Raw genomic sequence first — 11,664 nt, forward strand, 5'->3', positions numbered from 1 at the left:
ACAGCTGAAAGACAAAGGAACCTGATAAAGTTCCTGAATGCCTTAACTGTTTACAGAATTCCATGTTTAACCTAATCTCTTTAGAGAACTGAATCATATATAATAATATAGGGAAATATTATCTAGGTTTAGAAAGTGTAAGCATAGATGCACATGAATTAGCCGATTCTCCACCATAAAAAATGATTTTTTACAGATCCTATAACAGTGGTGGCGAACCTATGGCACTGGTACCAGAGACGGCACTCTGAGACCTCTCTGTGGGCACACGGGCTGTCTCCCAGGCACAGAGTTTGCCAGAAAAGGCAACTTCCTGCAATCTTAGGCAGTCCAGGTAGTGCCCTGCTACTTTAAATTGACTCATCCTGTGCTGCTTGGTCTCGTCCGAAGAGTGAGAAGGTGTGGACAGGGTCAGATTGGAGCCCAAAGATTCTGGTAGCAATAAGTTTGTTACTTCCTAAATTGCCATGTTGGCACTTTGGGAAAAGCTAGAGTTTTTTGGGTCTCATTTTGGGCACTTGATCTCTAAAAGGTTCTCCATCACTGTCCTATAAACTTGAGTGATCTACCTTTTAATGGTAAGTTTTCATGGTCCTATAAAGTAACTGACATGCACACTGATCAGTTAAAAAGGATTGCATTTATTGCAGCCATGTGCCACACATTCAAAACCATACAGCCACTTTGTACATGTGCATCTTTCCTTAATCTTTGGCCTCCTTTCTTTATCTTCTGCTGTGCAGTGACCGGATTACTGCACGACAAAGAAGGAGTAGAAAACTGTCACAGAGAAGCACTTTTACTAAACGTTTACTATAATCAGCTGCACTTTTCTTTTCAGCAATCAATTTGCTCCAAAGATTAGTCATCCTTTAACTTCTATTTTTGAGGTGTTGGGGAATGTCAGAGACTTTAAAATTTATACAGTATTGCAATTTTGGGATTTGTACTTCTAGAAAGTTAAAAGACAGAAAAGTGAACACTGAAAAGTAACGCAAATGGTAGAGCAGAAATTGAAAAAGATGAGGTAGGCTACTTAAGCAAACCTTCATAACTAAAGGAGAATGTACTGTATGTATTTTATAATAACATATAAACAGTAATGTTTGAATAAAACTGTTGGTAAAGGTGTCCTACAGTAAAGTAATATGGCATTACAACTATAATAATTGGCCTTTAACATCCCTCCATGCCATAAGTAACCCCTTAACAACCAGGCCCTTTTTCGTTTTTCAATCCCCACCTTTATTTTTCCATGTAGAGAGCTGTTTGAAGGCAAGGAAGGTTTCCTGCATAACTAATTGCACTTCATAGTGTCAGTATTTAATATTTCATGCTATGTACTCGGGGCGGGGATCAAATCCAATATACCGGAGGCATTTACAGGGTTAGCACCTGCGATCCGTGCCAGTAATATGCAGCAAAAGCCCACCTTGTATGCAGAGCGTTGGGCCCGTGAGCCCTCTCCATACAGCGGGAAGCGACATGTTACATACAGACACCTCACACGTCAGTGAATGGTTAAGATTGTGAAACATGTAGGAACTGTTTAATTGTAGTTATTGAACATATGTAGATATTATTAGCAGTGAAAGTTTTACTAAATGTGAACTTTAAAATGGTGTTCAGCGGGGAATCAGTAAGGTTACACATCACATCTATGTTTTACATTTGCTACCTACATCAAACACATTTTCACTTGAATACAAATTATGCATACTTGGCAGGTTTTCCTTTTTTTCAGAACATGGCATTTTCCAGTTAAATATAAAATAACAATGTAATAATTTATTCCTGGCAGTTGCCTCACGTGTCCATCAAAAAAAGTGTCTTTTTCCAACACTTCACAAATATTTCCAGATGCCGTATATACTTGAGTATAAGCTGACCCAAGTATAAGCCAAAGCCCTAATTTTAACACAAAAAAATGGGAAACCTATTGACTCGAGTATGCAAGCCTTTAAAAAAGTAATTAACACTGTACTCACCTTTCCGACATCCCCCGCAGGTCCTCTTCTTGCTTCGGGTGCTCCTCCTCGGGTACTCCAGCTCCCCGTGCGTGGCCGGCACACAGAATGACATCAGCTGCTTGCTGAGGTCATTGTTTGCGCACTGCAGGCATTGCGCAGGGACCTGAAGAGGAGCCAGTGGACCCAAAAAGGAGCCGGAGGACCAAAAGCAAAAAGAGGACCTGCGAGGTCGTCGGAAAGGTATTTTTTTTTATAGACTAAATTTAGGCTTAGGTCTTTTCAGCACAGTTTTTATACTCGAGTATATACCGTAGATATGGTCATCTTTAATGTCTTGAAATAACTGTTACAAATTGTAACTGTACCAGGAAAGATATGGTTGTTAATTTGCCTTACCCATAATCAAGCAAACTACCTTAAATGACAGGTAATGAACAGTGTTCATCTGGAGATCTCAATCTATGTGAGCTACTATATGACATAGTAGTCCCATATTAAAGGGATATAGAATTATATTTCTATTACATTTATCATGATTATTTTAAGTTGTAACTCAAGACATATTATAGTCAAGAAAATAAAGTGGTGTTATCTGAGTTGCGAGATAAGTGTGGAGAATATACTGTAAAAAAAATAGAAAGTTTACCAACAGCCGATTACATTGGTGCTTCTTTAAGGGTACGATCCCACCTGGGTAATTGATAGTCAGCAATCTCTCTCTAGCTGGGGATGTGTAACAGGTGCCAGTTGAAGTACGGTCAAAACAATCAGCTTCAGGGGCACCATCCAAGAATTTCATTTAAAATCACCAGTGATGTCATTCGGACCTGTTAATGTCTTTCTGGCTTCTGTGACTCTGTGTTATTGCTCAGGGCTCAGGAGATGGTCCCTTCCAAGCAAATGGGATGATTGTGCTCTTAGACACCAGTTCACATTGGGGTTGTCAGATGTGCTTAAAGATCTGTTAGTGGGGCATCCTGAACCTAAGACCGTAGAACAGGCCATGTCTCTGGCAGTCAGAGTAGACAGATTTTTTAGGGAACATCAGAGTGAACTAATGACTACTTTAACTCTTCCAACCCTTCGGTCTACTCCTCTTTCTTTTTCTTTTGTCTCCTCTATTTCGCCTAAAAAGACCCTGATAAATATTTAAAAAATGTATTTTCATTGCACCTCATTACGTGTTTCTGATTTTCAGGCTGAGAGTATGAATGTACCTGAATTTATTTCTGATTTTGCTGATGTGTTTGACAAAGTTTCTGCTGACACCTTACCCCTGTATCGGCCTTATGACTGTGGGAATATTATCCTGACAGGTTCTAAATATCCTGAGGGTCGAATTTTTAATCTGTCTCCTGAGCATGAGGCTGTTTAGGAGTACCGTATTTTTCGGCCTTATAGGCCAGGGTGCCTTATATATGAACTTATACAGAAATGTACTACAGACAAGATGTACTGTACGTTTACCAGTGTTTAATAGCTCCATCCCCAGAAATTTCCTGCATCTTCCCACACAGTATACAGGGTCCCTAGCTCCTGAAGTGCCCTGGCACCACAACTAACATTGTGCCCATCCTGCCCTCCCCTAGCACGGAGAGACCGGAGCCACCATAGTGCCGACCACGAGGCAATCATCATCATCAGTAAGAAATCCCCCATACCTGCCAGCCCTGTAACAGGGGAAAGAGAAGGAGCCACAGGGAACCCCACAGGAATAACACCCTGCCTGAGGAGGGAAGGAGAAGGTGCAGAGGGAGACTGCTTAACCCCTGCTGCATCACCATGCATTAACCCCCAGCAGCCCATACCTCTGAGATCGGAGCTCTCTGACACGCTGAAGACAAGTTTCCCGGGAAGTGTAGCTGGCTTGAACTGTGCACAGGTCTGCCACCTGCTGGTCATTTTTAGGTACTGCATTTGAAACTGCACCTTATACTCCAGTGCACCTTATATATGAACCTAGATGTCTTAGCAGGCATTTATTAGCGAAAAATACGGTACATTCAAGACTGTTTACAAAATTCTCACCCTTCCAGTTCCAGCTCTCTCATGGGGCAGTTTTCTTTTTTGTAGGTAAAAAAAAGAAGGGGCTGGCTACTTATCAGGTCAGACAGACAGCAGCACCAATTAGTGCTGAGCTGGCCCTTTAAATATCGCTGAGCCGGCTCATGCAAACACTAGGAGGCATGGACGCACGCGCCAGACCGCAGGAGCCGCTGCTGGATCATTGTAAGATGAGTGCCGCTGCAGCCAGGCACCAGAGGCACAGGAGTGCACAGGACGCTGGTTGAAGGGGCACCTATGACAATAGCATTACTGTAAAAACTATTTCCTTTCCAGTTGATCCCCGACTTGTTCATTCACATAGTGAGAGCCCGTTGGTTCACCAAGATTGATCTTCACGGGGCTTATAATCTGATTCAGATGCGGTACATCTCCATTCGGAGATGAATGGAAGACTACGTTTAATACTCTTGAGGGACATTTTGAATATACTGTGATGCCATTTGGTTTGTGCAATGCTCCTGCTGTCTTCCAACACTTTGTTAATGACATCTTCCGGGATTTGCTGGGTCAGTATGTTGTTGTTTATTTGGATGATATCCTTATCTTTTCTCCTGATGGGCCACAAACTTTTAACATGTCAGAAATGTATTATCTAGGCTGTGTTTGAATCAATTATTTGCTAAATTCTGTGTCTGTTTGGAGTCCAAAAAATATCCTTTCTAGGTTACATCACTCCTGAGTCTATTTGTATAAATCCAATCGAGGTCACAGCTATTGAAACTGGATTGTCCCACTAATCTGATAATGTTAAGGCTAATGCCCTGTCCAGCAGTTTTTCCAGCAATGCCCCAGAGGTGGCTCCTAAAAAAATCCTATCCCCGGTGATGTTGTTGCTGTCATTCATCGGGATTTGGCCACATCGCTAGTGTTCAGGGTTCAGCTCCTGAAAACATTCCTGATGGAAGGTTATTTGTTCCACCCAATCTTCGCCTTCGTGTACTTGAAGAAATATATTGCTTAGTGCTGACAGATTTTCTAAAATGTGCCATTTCATATCTTTGAAGAAGCTCCCCAGTGCCAAGGTTCTAGCCTCTTTGTTTATTAACCACATTTTGCGTCTGCATGGTATTACAAAAAATATTGCTTCTGATCGTTGTTTACACTTTGTTCTGAAGGGAATTCTGTGGTCACCTCGGTATTTCCCTGTCTTTCTCCTCTGCTTTTCATCCAGAGATGAATGGACAAACAGAAAGACTGAATCAAACTCTGGAACAAATCTTAAAGTGTTATGTCTCTGACTCTCATGAAAGTGGAGACAATGGGGGATAGTTGCAAATTCTAACTTATTGCTAGCACTTGTGATTATTTTCCCCAATGGGGCCAGTGGGCAGATGCGCGGTGTTACTGTCCTCACGCCTGCACACTCACTGCAAATCCAGCAAATTTTTACATGTGAAAAGTCGCCGGCTGCGTGATGTTTACACAATAAAGATAATATTCAACCCCTTACTTTACAATTTTACTCAGTGTTATTGCAGTTTTAGCTCCTATCACTCCCTAGGCTAGTCAGTGTAAGATTCCAGCAGAAACATTGGGGCTCATCTACTTACCCGGTCCAGTCGCGATCCCGCGGTCCATTGTCCGACGCTGATTCGCGTCTGCCGGCATTCACTGAGATCGTGCGCCCAATATCCAGCAGGTGTCGCTGCTGCGCTGAGGTCCGCCGGAGTTCACCTTCTTCGTCCCGGTGCATGTAAGTGCTGATCTTGCAACACAAATTCTTTTTTAAACTCTGTGGTTTTTCCGAATCCGTTGGGTTGACCGACGGTCACGCCCCCTGATTTCTGTTGCGTGAACGCCGGCGCTGATGCCTCACAATCCGATCGCGTGCGCCAAAATCCTGGGGCAATTTGTTGCAAATCGGAAGTATTCGGGAAACCCGACGAAAGTGCAGCGTTCGGACCATTAGTAAATGAGCCCCATTATGATCCCTCTGTGCTATGAGATGTTGTGTGCTGACAATGTGCTCAGATTATTTTAAACCTACAAATAATTTATGCCAAACACATGAATAAATATTTATCCTTGCGGGTTTTATCCTTGCCGAGGTTTGCTGCTCCCAGTGACATCATCAGGGAGCCACGATGCGTCTTCCGAAGACACAAGGCTGTCTCGTTTTAACCCTTTCAATGCAATACGCTATATTTATAGGATATCTTGCAGAAGGGATTAGTATATAGCTGTTCTATAGAGCTTTTTGTTGTATTCTGCTTTATGCACTTTAATCTGTATAATGTACTAATGCAGTGGTCCCCAAACTACGTTTTCATCCGGCCCCCGCCGCATCCAGCTCTTGGAGCGCCAGCGGCTCCTGCTGAGGCCCCCGGCGGGTCACGGCAGTCGGGCAGTGGCCTCCCTCCAGACTGGAAGCTCCTATCCGTCACTGAATAGTGTTCAATGCGGCCAAACTGGCCGCTCGAGCACTATTATTACAGGTGGAGCGATGTGGCCAGAAGACAACCCCGGTGCACATCGCTCCTTGAACCTGGATACGCGGCCGCGTGATGATGTTATCACGCGGCTGCGCACCCCTTCCTGGCCGACAGCAGCCCGAAGAAAGAAGACGCAGAGGCCGCTGCCAGAGGTGAGTCTGTTTTGTTTTTTTTTTCAACCAGCAGCAAATAGATTTTTGCGATCGGGGGGCCCTGATATATAAAAAAAAAATTAATTATGGGGGCATTATATAAAATGATTAATGGTGGAGGGACTTCAGAAAATAATTAATGATGGAGGAGCAGTATAGGGAATAATCAATGATAAAGGAGCAGTATGGGAAATAATTAATGGTGGGGGGACAGTATGGGAAATAATTAATGATGGAGGGGCAGTATGGGAAATAATTAATGATGGAGGTGCAGTATGGGAAATAATTAATGATGGAGGGGCAGTATGGGAAATAATTAATGATGGAGGGGCAGTATGGGAAATAATTAATGATGCAGGGGCAGCATAGGAAATAATGATGGAGGGGCAGGATGGGAAATAATGATGGAGGGGCAGTATGGGAAATAATTAATAATGGAGGGGCATTATGGGAAATAATGATGTAGGGGCAGTATGGGAAATAATTAATGGTGGATGGCAGCATAGGAAATAATTAATGATGGAGGGGCAGTATAGGAAATAATGATGGAGGGGCAGTATAGGAAATAATTAATGAGGGGAGCAGCATAGGAAATAATTAATGGGGGAGCAGCATAGAAAATAATTAATGGAGAGGGGTCCCAGTATATTTAATAATTAATAGTTCACAAGGGGGTGCAGTATATTAATTAATTGAGGGGGTTCCCAGTGTATTACGGATGCGTTATTTATTTTTAAACTTTATTCCAGCCCTCCAACGGTCTGAGATGGACCGTGAACGCCCACCTATGTAAAAAGTTTGGGGACCCCTGTACTAATGTATAATTGTATATACGGTATCTAGCATTCCTCCCTCTTAATACTATTTTTTACATATTTTAACATATATTTAATATATATATTTTATGCATATTTATCTTTGTTGGGGACCACATTCTCTCTCCTTTTTGGTTTATTGCAATTAACATTGAGAGTTTTCACCATTTGCTCTGGTGTATGTAGACACATTTGTGTGTGATTCAGTTTTCTGTGTCCTTTATGGTGTTTGTCTGTGGCTGTGTGTTCCCTAAATTCATTAGAATACTTACATTCACATCACCTTACATTAATTATATTATATATTATTCCAACCTGAACTCTATATGGTGCACCCCTAAATGATTGTATAACATATAGCTCACACTTAATTATATTACATGCATTACTCCCTGCATATCTTTCTATATGCAGCAGTGACCCTATCTCCTACAATATATGTGTTATATACAGTAGCTCCATAATAATTCACTATAATATGTGTAATATTTCCCATGAAATGAATTAATATGTTAAACAAATATCATAAATGTGTAAGGGACACTGTAGGTGCTAAATAGTGTTTAATTGTGAGGGCACTGAATATTATACAAATAATTTATGGGATTGTATACATAATACATGTAGTTTAGAAAGAGACACTATATAGAAGTTATTTTGGGACATGGTGTAGAGGAGAGTAAAAGTGCATAAGGAGCCTGCTGCACAGAATCTGCCAGGTAATGTTTAATAAAGTTTTATAAAGTACCAAAATGATTCAGAATGCTGACAAAGATATTTTCAAATTCAACATAGCACAATCTATTGGAATCTGTCACCAGCTAAAATGACATTCCTGGTTCACTTTAAGAAGAAAACATTTATAAATATAAACCAGCAGTAAACCATTGATTTATAATCTCTGTGAACTCGGCATTGTAATCTCTGTAAACTCATGCAGAGCAATAGTGGTAGCTATGTCACAAAAAAAAACATTGTTTATTGACCATCATGGCCAAAAATAGTCATATGTCCCTCAAAACATTAGCACGTTCTACAGTTGATCAAAAAAATTTGAAAATTTCAGTATAAACATCAGAAAAATAAAGCATGTTTTTTATTGCAGTCCCCAAAAACACTTCTAGAATCTAAAATAAATAGTAAACTAGCAAAAATTCAAATGGTCCCAGGAAAAAAAACTTTATATGAAAATTTGTTAAAATTATGAAAATGTGAAATAAAAAAATGTTATTTTTTTAAGTAGACAGGGTCCTTCAAAGGTTAAAAGAAAAAATCTTTTGTAAAGGTTGAACTTTGCTCTATGTTGAGAGTTCCAGTTTCACATTACATCCAATAAGTGTGGTTATTCACATTACTTTCATTTTTGCAGTTGTTATCATACATAATGTAGCACATGATTGCGTGGTAATTTCTACTTTACCGGCATTTCTTTTTTTACCATTACTTTAGTAACAAAAGAATTTGCAATGAAAGTAGCCTGTAAATAACTGTTTTAACAAGTCAAATACAGATAACACTGTGCAATAAGTTACCATACTGTATTATGTAGGAGAGAGGTGAATGTGTATAAAAGGTACAACTTGTGCTAAGTTACTCATACAGCAAAGGGTGCACTTTTTATTACTGTATTATATTCCTGTATTGAGTAATACTTAGCATAATTGCCTGTAATGTGTACGCATCATCCCACAGTTGCCGGATATAATAAAGTGCAGAGATCTGTCATTATCGACACACATGTTCCATGTGAAGATTTAACAAAGAAACACATTTTTTTTATCGCACGGATAGAGAATAATATATATAATAAGTAAGTTCCTACAAATATTTGTTTTACTATACAGGCAAACAAAAATCCGAGAGACAAAGGTTATGCAAATACAGTTTAAGCATGCAGATGCACCTGACCAGGGTCAGCGTGACATGGCAGATGGATTCACACATTTTTAAAAACTATGACATATATTTTAAATCTACATAAATGGGGTAAATCTAGCAATGGCATATTTATTTATTTATTCTTTTTTTTTTTTTTTTTTTCGGGCATTACATGGTTATTAATCAATCATCAATATACATAACATAGGTTTAGTAAACATGTAGATCTTGCAGTTGATTTGATGATTGTAACAATACATAAAAAGTCAGAAGTATTTTCTTAAACATGTGAATGTCAACAGAGAAATCTTCCCTTAAGATACTTCTCCAACTACTTTAGTATGGCACTTTAAATAAATAAATAAGAAAAAAAAATAAGAAAAAAATTATAAAGTTAAAAAAAAACACGAAAAGAAGAAAGAAAAACAGAGAAAATTAATATACTAGAGGGGAGCAGTTATATGGATGAGGTACTACAAGCGGCAGAAGGAGGCTTCACAGTTCCCAGATTTAAATGGTTAGATTCGTCAAGTACGTAAACTCCCCATGTGGTAAGAGGCACGGATTAGTAGTTTGTAATTTCAGACTTCCAGTTTTCCTTAAACATATTACTTCTTATTAGGCCTTGTTCCCACATATGTGGTAGTGATGGCATATTATAGCATGTAGAAAATTAGTCATTTCTATTGAAGGGATATAATAGTCCATTGATGCAAACCAAGTGTTGCTGTATACATCATGGAGCTCACAAGATCTTACATCAAAGCTTTACCGGACAATTTAGTGAATTAGGTTTAGTACACACTCTTAGCATATCGCACAGTCAATTTACATAGTTTGCTATGAGATGCTTTGTATGTTAAGCAGCATACTGCACTGCAGAATACTGGAAACTACTTTCTGTCATTGTAGTAGTCATGGGATAATTTCTCTGCTGCATCTTAATTTGTCCTTAGTAATAAAGGCCCAAGACATCATATGAGCTTTATGTAAATAACTAGGAGAGCAACAGCACTGTTGAAAAGGGAAACTCGATATTAATGTGACTTTGAGTGGCTTTCGAGGAATTAACGTTAATGGCATGAATGTCTGATTGGTGGGGGGCTGACACTGTTCGGCTGCTCTGCCTGGCATAAACAAAGAGCCAAAATCAGAAGCAGTTGGAGTTATGGAGGGAGAGGGCTCTGACAGTGAATGCTGGATGCCAGTTTCTGCCAAGTGTAGTTGGTCTTCATGATCTAAAATAGGCTTGTGATTAAGGGGTTAAGAGATGCATAGCTTATTTTTATGTACTGTGGTCCAAGAAAACATGTAATTTTTTTCTACTTGCTTTTTAAGCCTATTCAGCATGTCACCTGTCAGTCTACTTAACTTTGTTACATACGTATACTTAAAATTAAATATTGTTTTTTGTAAATTTTTATTAAAAAGTGTCTCCAACTAATAGCTTATCCCTTTAGCGCCAAAGCCCTTTTTTATTTTAAAGTTTCAGTTTTTTTACTCCTCACCTTTTGAAAGCCATAACTTTTTTTATAATTCCATTCCAAGTTGTATGAGGGAAATCACTGAGGAGCTATGTTAGATATAGCCCAAGGATACAAAAATTAGAAAGGAAATCGCAGGTATCGTTGGGGAGAGATAATTATAAATATAAAATGTAACTTTTATTATTCACACATAAAAAATACAACTCTCCAAAAAGGCGTGATTGTGTGTATAGACAGGGTAAAAGCATAACACACAGTCGCCAAAGTTAAAGAACGGACTGTTCCACCTCAGAGTATAGAGTTAACTGAGTGGTCAGCAGGCAGGTGCATCTACAAGGTCCAAAGATGCTCTCATTGCCCCATATTGCATTATGTGTACATGGGGCAATTAGGATAATGGTCTCCTGTCTGCAATATGTCCTAATGTGCTACGTGTACTGGTGTCCTAACTTCTCATCTCTCTACCTCTACGCGTTTCGCCCCCTGATTTCGGGGCTCGTCAGGAGACACTTAGAGGATGAGGTACATAGAGTGAGGAATTGTACCCTCAATTATTATAGGACATACAAAGACACAAAAGAAAAACGCTGGCGTCCTGATGGTGGGCGCCAGCGTGTAATAGTCGTAGCCGCCGGCGCGGCGGAACAGCTGGAGTATAAATCCCGTAAGCTCCGCCCAGTGGGCCAGGCGAGTCGCGTGATTGGAGAATCCAGGCACGTCCAATAGAATCGGTGGGTGGTACTCGTGACGTCACGAAACCACCCCTTCTTGATTTGATTGGTCAATACACCCGGGTAGGCGTATCCTAGCTGACCCCGGCACGCCCATCCAGCGGATGACGTCATCGGGCCATCACTACGAGG

The sequence above is a fragment of the Engystomops pustulosus genome, chromosome 1, assembly GCF_040894005.1.
Source record: "Engystomops pustulosus chromosome 1, aEngPut4.maternal, whole genome shotgun sequence".
NCBI lineage: Eukaryota > Metazoa > Chordata > Amphibia > Anura > Leptodactylidae > Engystomops > Engystomops pustulosus.